Source organism: Dreissena polymorpha, chromosome 14 (genome assembly GCF_020536995.1).
Source record: "Dreissena polymorpha isolate Duluth1 chromosome 14, UMN_Dpol_1.0, whole genome shotgun sequence".
NCBI classification, from domain to species: Eukaryota; Metazoa; Mollusca; class Bivalvia; order Myida; family Dreissenidae; genus Dreissena; species Dreissena polymorpha.
Genome location: NC_068368.1, coordinates 13,136,198 through 13,144,501, shown reverse-complemented (window position 1 = coordinate 13,144,501; position 8,304 = coordinate 13,136,198). Strand labels below are relative to the sequence as shown.

The 8,304-nt window shown below is 33.9% G+C and overlaps 1 long non-coding RNA gene across 1 annotated transcript; it reads right to left on the bottom strand.

Annotated features, from left to right (window-relative positions):
* Positions 1 to 286: 286 nt before the first annotated feature.
* LOC127857766 (uncharacterized) lies at positions 287 to 6,280 on the bottom strand. The gene is made up of 3 exons (XR_008038622.1): positions 5,449 to 6,280; positions 3,270 to 3,447; positions 287 to 2,076 (listed from the first exon to the last, which is right to left on the bottom strand). It is a non-coding gene; the product is annotated as an uncharacterized LOC127857766 (long non-coding RNA).
* Between the last annotated feature and the right edge of the window lie 2,024 nt (positions 6,281 to 8,304).

The following is an 8,304-nucleotide window of genomic DNA, read 5'->3' as shown; positions in this document are numbered from 1 at the left end:
AGCCTGTGCGGACTGCACAGGCTAATCTAGGACGATACTTTCCACACATGCATTAAACACCCTTTTCACAGAGCACGGCTCAAACATGTATAAATTTGGTTGATGTTAGAATGCGTCAGTAATTTTTGTTTCAGGGTGAATACTGTTATTATTTTACCTTTTCTTTCGTGATTTTTTTGAAAGGGGAATGTATAAAGTGAGCTATTTGTGATGTGCCATGAAGTGATACCTTTATTGGATTGCCTCGTAAACAAACAAAATTAAAAAATATTTTTAATAACCGAACAACCATAGAAAAGAGAATTTAAATTATACAAAGGTGCAAAAAATTGTCCAAAAATATCATATGAACACATTTCAAAATGAATTCTACTCAACGAGCAAGAAATAAAAAAGTGAACACATAGCGTATATATAAAATATTTGAAATATCATACCACCATATTTTGATACAAACTTCTTTGCCAGAGGTGAACATGTAAAATAGAATACGACATCGAGTTGAACTATTGCCCATGTAAAATATGACGTTCGCGATGACTGACACACAAATAGTCTTAAAATAACATATGTGGCAGAAACTGTAAAATATTCTGCAAAAAACGTAATGTATATGTATAAATACATGTAAAAAATAAAACGTTAAAATGGCACGTAAAAGATGGAAACAGAGTGGGTTCAGTTGTAAATAACAAATACAACACACGTTAATATCAAACAATTCACTCTCTTGCATGTTTAAAACAGTGAAAGTCAGTTTTAAAAATCACATATAAGGTATTTTTGCATTCAGTTTTAAAAATAAATATTAAGACACTCTATTACTTGGTGAACTGAAGCTAGTATCCAAAACGTTAGAAAACATAAGGAAACCACACACAATGTAACGCATTTTAAACTACTGGTAATGAAAATGTAATATACCGGTAATACTAAATTGAAAGGAACACATATTTTAATAATAAAAACTATTATTTTACCAATAAAAAGTCTGCGTTTCAGAAATAAAAACATTAATTGCATACATTTATCATGTTAATGCACGCGTGATTATATTGAATGCGAAGAATTCGAAGATTAGAAAAAACGTTCGATAAAAACGCGTCAAACTCTCTCAGAGTGTTTGCGTACATTTCGTAGACTCCGAAAACGTTGTCCGAATACGTGCCACTTTCGTGTCCGCCATTGTGATTTGCCGCGTTCAGGGACAAAATGTCTTAGTTGTCGTTAACTATCACGTTGGTCAAGCCTTTCAGTTCCCTTAGTAGAGCTATTTGTTGTTCTACACGATAGGTTGTGCCGCCTTTAAATCGCAGCACATTATTTCGGAGGAACTCGAACATGTGCTTGTAATCTCCCAGCCAGTGAAGAACCGTGTGGCAGAAATTCACCAGCACAATTTGCCTGAAAAAACAACATCACTCGTATGTTTCACGTCTAACGAAGAAGTCAGGTAAATATTCAAAACATTATATAATACTTGATACTAATTTGGTGATGCTCATATCATTTATTATGCTAGCGCAATGCCTTCCTTAAAGTTGGAATATCAATAACATATATGACGTGATATTCTGCAATTATAGCACTATCATAAAGAACCATCGTTCTTCTAAGGACATGTCGACTTGAGCTGAATATTCCTAGCAAATACTGGGCATACGATACAAGCCCCCCCCCCCCCCCGATAGTATTTAATGAACTCCTAAAGCGCATGCGCAGTCAACATATTGATGTTTTGACATAGTATTTAATGGGATAGACGGAAAACATTACAATAGCTAAATTCAAATTGCCAGTTCCTGGTTCTGTTATTTATATTCAATCGTTAATTTCAAAGGCTTGTTTGAATGATTATAATTTAAAAAAATACACCAAAATGAGAAGAATGATACCAAAAGAATACATTATTCACAGTGTTCAATATCGATATTATACTACCGCGAACATATGCTGACCTTATCATAACATTCTATTTAAGAAAAAATGATCGCTATCACTTATCTGTATTGACGAGAAATGGCCTATATAAGAACTAAACTGCGGCATGACGCAATCGTCATTAAGTTTGCAGGCCTGTAAGAAGAAAAAGGAACAGTTTAAGATACACGTAGTATTGGTACTTAAATAATTTAAACAAATAAGACATTTAATTTATTAGCAATTGTTATCATTTCCTATCAAGATAAGGTCCGCAGAAAATCGGGTGTAATTCAATATTATTGAAAGCATCAAGCGTGCGCCTCGACGACGTCATTTGTTAATTGGAATTACGTAATTTGATTGTTATTTTTAGCAATTTTTTGTTTTCATGTATTTTCAAAATACAGACAGGAAATATGAAAGTGATAGGATGAATGCTTGGCACAAACAAACTTCAATCGCTCACTATGGCAAGTTCTTAAGTGTTTAACAACCTTGCTAAAAACGTTGCTACTGTATTTGCCTATAACATCTTATATTCTCTTTAGTAATAGATTCATTCCTAAATTATTGGGGCTTATTTCTGCCATATAATTATGGCGTTTTGCCGGGTTTAAATGGCACGAACACCACATCAGGGCGGAACCACACATACTTGCATCGATATCAAAAAGTATTATATTAACATGTATAGGTCTTTTATGTTGGCGGGTTTGCGCATGAAGCGCATAATCTTGTTTAAACAGCACGTTAGAATTCAGTGTTCAGAATTGTATATAAAGTTTTTTATTAAAACTAAAGATTACCTGAATGGTATAGCGAGACTATACGAATTTTATATATGTTAAATTGTAATATATTGATAAAAAAATATGTTACAATAACACAAAATAGGCAAGAAAAATTATACATTGAAGACGAATTTCATAAAATGCAGCAAACACAAATCAGCGCCCCGAGCCAATTGGGACGAAGATATTTCGTACATACTTTCATACTATAACCGATGCATTCGTCTTTTTATTAGGATTGGAGTTATTGTTCGTGTGTCGTATGAATAGATATCGTTTCAGGAATTTAAAATGAACCGTTAAACTAAATTTAGATTCACATCGTACATGCATGATATACATGCTAGCGAAATCGACTGTAAAGACATTTTCGATTTCAGAATAAAATGTCTGGCTTATTTCGCATTTTTCGACCCATGTTCATCTTAACTTTTATTTTACTTTATATTGAAATATATTTATAATAAGATTTTAACACATTTTATATAAATTTATAAATATTTGACTATATATAGTATCGCTTTAACCGAAACTTACGAAAACAATATAACTTACGAGAACGTGACGCAGATCTGAGGCGTCATGATCCAGCCGTCTGACGTGCCGGAAGTAGTTATAGCCGCCTCCGGTTCCGAGCATGGGTCAAGCAAAATGCGTTTGCGCGGGTTATCGTGGCATCGATGCGCCGGCATGGGGCAGCTTTCATGTGCGAGCATTAGCGCTGCCATGAGGACTGAAATGGTAGCGAAAGAGATTTGTGGTAGTGGTTTTGTCAGTGGTTGTAGTGGTGAGCGCTTTAGCATTGATTGTGGTAAGAGTTATGGTGGTGATAGTGGTGCTGGTGGTGATGGTAAATCTGAATCTGAAGATGATGATGTTGATGATTGTATTGTTAATGATGAGATGATGCTATTCATGAGTATCATGCTATTCACGATGATGATGATGATGAGTTTGATTCTGATAAAAAAGTTTAAAAACATAAAATTAACTCCAAAAAATACATCCAATATTATATTTACCACAAATTGAAGAAAAAATCATAGTGAAATTATAATAATTATTTTATTAAAATAATAATTATTATTAGTATTTATTAATTAACATATTATTATAATAATTATTATTATTATTATTTTCATTGATGTATGTATTAAAGCGCAGACAGAATAAAACATCGAAATAATTTCCTTCATATATACAACACCATAACGAGTTAAGGGATTGACCTTACCTTTCAGTTCAACTCATACTTTACCTTTTGCAAGAAAGCTATGGAAATCGTAGGATGGGAAAATTATTTTTGAATATGGGCAATTTCACGTTAGTAACATTTTAGCGATTCTGAAAATGTCGTTTTTACTAAAAACGCTAAAAATATATGCATGAAATACATCCGATGTAATTAACTTGCGAACAAAAACATATTGACACCTTTTAGCTGCGATCGTTAGTATCAAATTCATACATCAATAACACAGGACATTCCTATGCCAATCTGTGAGTTTACCCATGAGATGGAACAAATATGAAATTTAATATTAACTACTTCCATTTAAATGTAACCTCAACAATTTTACTTATGCTGGAAATGTCGCTTGAAAATATATCAAAAGTATTCCAAGATGACAACGACGATTTTTACTTTCAGTTCAAATTTAGATTGCATGGCTCTTTGTAGAAACGTATCCTGTTTTTTCTGCATTCATAGTCAGTCCGTCAAATGATAGTAATGGATAAAAACACATAAAAAGTTCAGAAATAAACTAACGTGTAGGGTTACTTTATCCAAACACTCTAACACGTGTTTAAAGGTTATATAAACAGAAAAAGTAAGTCACACACTGTAAATTGTAAACACACCATTCATTTCATTTCTCGTAGCATATTTTTACTAGCAGGCAACGGTTTCAAACCTTAAAAAAGACAACAACAAATGTGTACTATGTTTATGTGAAGATAATTTTTACGTTTGAATACATTGTTCTCGGTATTTATTAATTATGCATACGGGCATCTTTAACGACGTTTTAATTCGTTTCCCTTTTCGGCTATTAACGAAGTAATTCAATAAATATTCGGACAAACTTCACAGTTCATAAGTAATTAACCCATTTAAGAGATAATAATGTAAACCTCGCTTAATCTTAAACATTGCCGCTTCCAGTGATTTACTTTTCAACTGAATTATGTCATCTAAAACACATCCATTTGGTTAAGTGTTCCTGTTTATTGACAGCGCAACTTGTCAACTTACATTGTAACAAGTAACGTTTTTCTATTTGTTTACTGTCAACCTGTTTCATTTATTCAAGAGTAAATATGACTCTTCTACGAACTCGTGTTGCATTTCGCAACACGTTCGATACCCTAGAGCTTGTTCCTAAGTCTAGGATTTCAATGAACGTAAAGTTGAGCTAACACAAATGTTAAAGCAACAAAAAATCAGAATAGTTTCAAATACCCTATGTCCATAAAATTGCTCTCGACTAATGTGATACCATACAAAATTTGTTACAATTATTTCCTTAAACGAGTCTAAACAAGACGTAGTACTTCAGTAATTTATTTGTTACAATGTTTCTTATGAATACATCGCTAACATTGTTATAATTCAGAGTACCTTACCTTAGTGGTGAAATTATTTTTTGGGAAATTAAATGTCGAATGGACAAGAGAACGAAAAACGTACAGTACTTATTCAGCGCTTCCACATAGTGGACCACTCTTTTACCATAAGCATAGGAAGTAGTGCACACTCGTTGAAGTAGTGTATCCAATTTCTTACCGCATATTAAATGCCTGCGTCGACAAAAGACACTTTTATTCAATTTCACTTTTATTCAATTTTAGAATTTCCCATTTTTTTTCAACAATGTAGTCAATGTGTATGACAAGAAATGTATTTATTTCACGGGATTGAAAATATCGGTTTTAAAAACGGAATAAACAAGCGCCAAAAGTAATGCATACGGACAAAAAAGAGACGCCTGGGAAAAGTAAACTTCCCAAAATTTGGTTAATGAGTATGCTTATTTTGGAAGTTATATAAAAAATCTGAAAGTTCATGTATATAAAATATAAAGCAATCAATTAAACTCCAGAAAACGTGATCAGGAGAGTCTTTTTTTCTTCTTAACATCTTTTGTAACAGAACACCTTTAATACATAAAACCAATTATAAACAGAAAATGACTAAAACTGTGATGACTGCATTTGAACGGACAAAGCTGCAACACAGTTGAGCTGAATCTTATCATAAACCAAACACAATATTTTGTTATATATTTTTCCGATACAATGAATATTCTTTATTTCAACGGACGCAGTTTCAAGCTATAAATATTAAAGATACCAATTCCTGCGACAAAATGACGAAAGTTTGACTAATTTTTCACATAATTTAATCGTGTAATTCATAATCCATTTTATTAACTTAACAAGATTTCTCTGTGTTGCTAGTTAAACTTAACATATTTAAACATGAATATTTTGCTTTTTTGTCTTTTCCAAAGATGCCTTTTCTTGCATTTAAATCCGAAAACTAACGAGATACATAAGCAATTTCTTTAGGTATAAACTGCGCATTTAATTGTACTGTATGTGAATATAGCAAAACGGCCTGCACCTGCTGAACGTTTTAAAGATAAACATTACTAGCATATTTACATGCTACCTTACTGTTTACTTCCTCTTAAGATAGCATGAAACAAATCAGCATTCGTTAAACATTAAAAGAAGCTTCTACAAGGCGGACGGAATAAACTGTTTGGTAAGCACATTCGGTCAAAAACGTTATTTCGAAATTTGTTATACGTGTCTTCCTGATTGTATAAAATAAGTCCACTGTATGTCAGGTTAAAGTTACTACTCATAAACAAAAATATATGAGAAAAAAAGATCGATTACACGCAATCAAAATGCTTTTCATTTTCGCTGAAATATAAGCCTACTTATCAAAGCGCAGTACACACGATCGAGAAAACCACTGTTCATCACAACAACCCAAACCCGTGAAAATGTCCTTGAACTAGGGACACTTGATACATAGGAGCTAAACGCATTCATTCCAGATAAGGTAACTCCATCCTTAATATAGCTTAAATCGCTTACTCAAATGTTCGCAATTTCACACACTGTCGGTACAAAATGTGTCACTATATTCTTGTAATTATATACTCATTGTTTGCTTTTCGACTTAAAGAATCGGCGCAAAGCAATGACGGTCACATTCCAGTGTCATCGAACAATCATCCTGAAACCAGATAAAAGGGACGAACTGTTGAGGTTATTTACGAAGGAAATAAAAATGTTTCCGTTGAATTTCTTCTCGACAGATTTGTTAGACAATATTTTATATACATTATTATTCCAGTCTTGCGGTTTGATGTTTTTTTCCAGACATTTCACCATGTCAATAAATTTCCATAAGTAAAACCAGTATGCATGCACCGGTTTATAAAATAAACTAAAATGTCTTATCAAATTAGGATTCATTTCTTCATTTGTCCTTAAGAATGATGGAAACACCGTAAATCAACCTGATTTTATACAATTTGTTATCCGTCCGTGGCAGGTCATGTTTTGTCCGTATCGCTTACGTGTTTGTCCGTGTCGTGGTCGTTTACGTCCGGGATGGTCCGTGTAGATGCATTTTTCATCCCTGTTTTCCGTGTCTCTGTCGTGTTGGTCCGTTATATAACGTAGCTTTGCCGGGCCAGTCTCCGCAGGCGCCGTGTGGATAACGCGTTGTCACCGCTTTGATGGTCTTTTGAACACTGTCGACGCGCAACAATCATAAAAATTTCACGAATCGTCTCGGATCTTGATCCGAGGGGCATCGGGACTTCCCTGTCCATCCCTGCCTATTTTAAACGGGGTCTTTTTGAGTTTCAAAAATATTTTATATTCTTTAGGAGTAAACGACAAACATGGTTCGTGATAACTGGCCCATGGCAGCCAATTATTTTGAGCCTAGTTCTGGGGAAACTGTGCTCATTGCATGTACGTACGACAGCAATATTTTTATTTCGTCATTTAATGGGAGGAATGCGGCGCTATATTATATACCCGGAAAATGTTCAGAGGGTTGAAGAAAGGGGATGGTGTTTTAAAAAGACCCCCCCCCCTCCCGCTAATTTTGCCGGGTGTTTTTTTTGATGGATGTGTACACTTTATGCAAATCTATTAAGCCCAGTTCTAGTAGTCCACATTTTACAGAGCCGCACTTTAACAGTTTTTCACAAATCTTGACCAGAAATAGCTGCTTAAGTAGGAATTTCTTAAGGATTGAATATTTGACACATTGTCGATTCGAAACTAAAAACAGTGAATACATGGCAGCTAAAATAATAATGCCATATATGGAATAATATCTTTCCGCTTGAGGGACTCTAGGTTGTAAAAATGATATACACTCAAACAAAACAATGATATCAGTAAAACTGCTGGATGCTTCCCAATCATGCTTTGTCGATATATGGTTTAATTGTGTGGAACAAAGTGTGACCTTGAGAAAATCTATTATTAGCCTCAGTGAACTTGACCTTGACCCCAGTGACCTCAAACCTCATCAAAAAGGTAGAGGTCC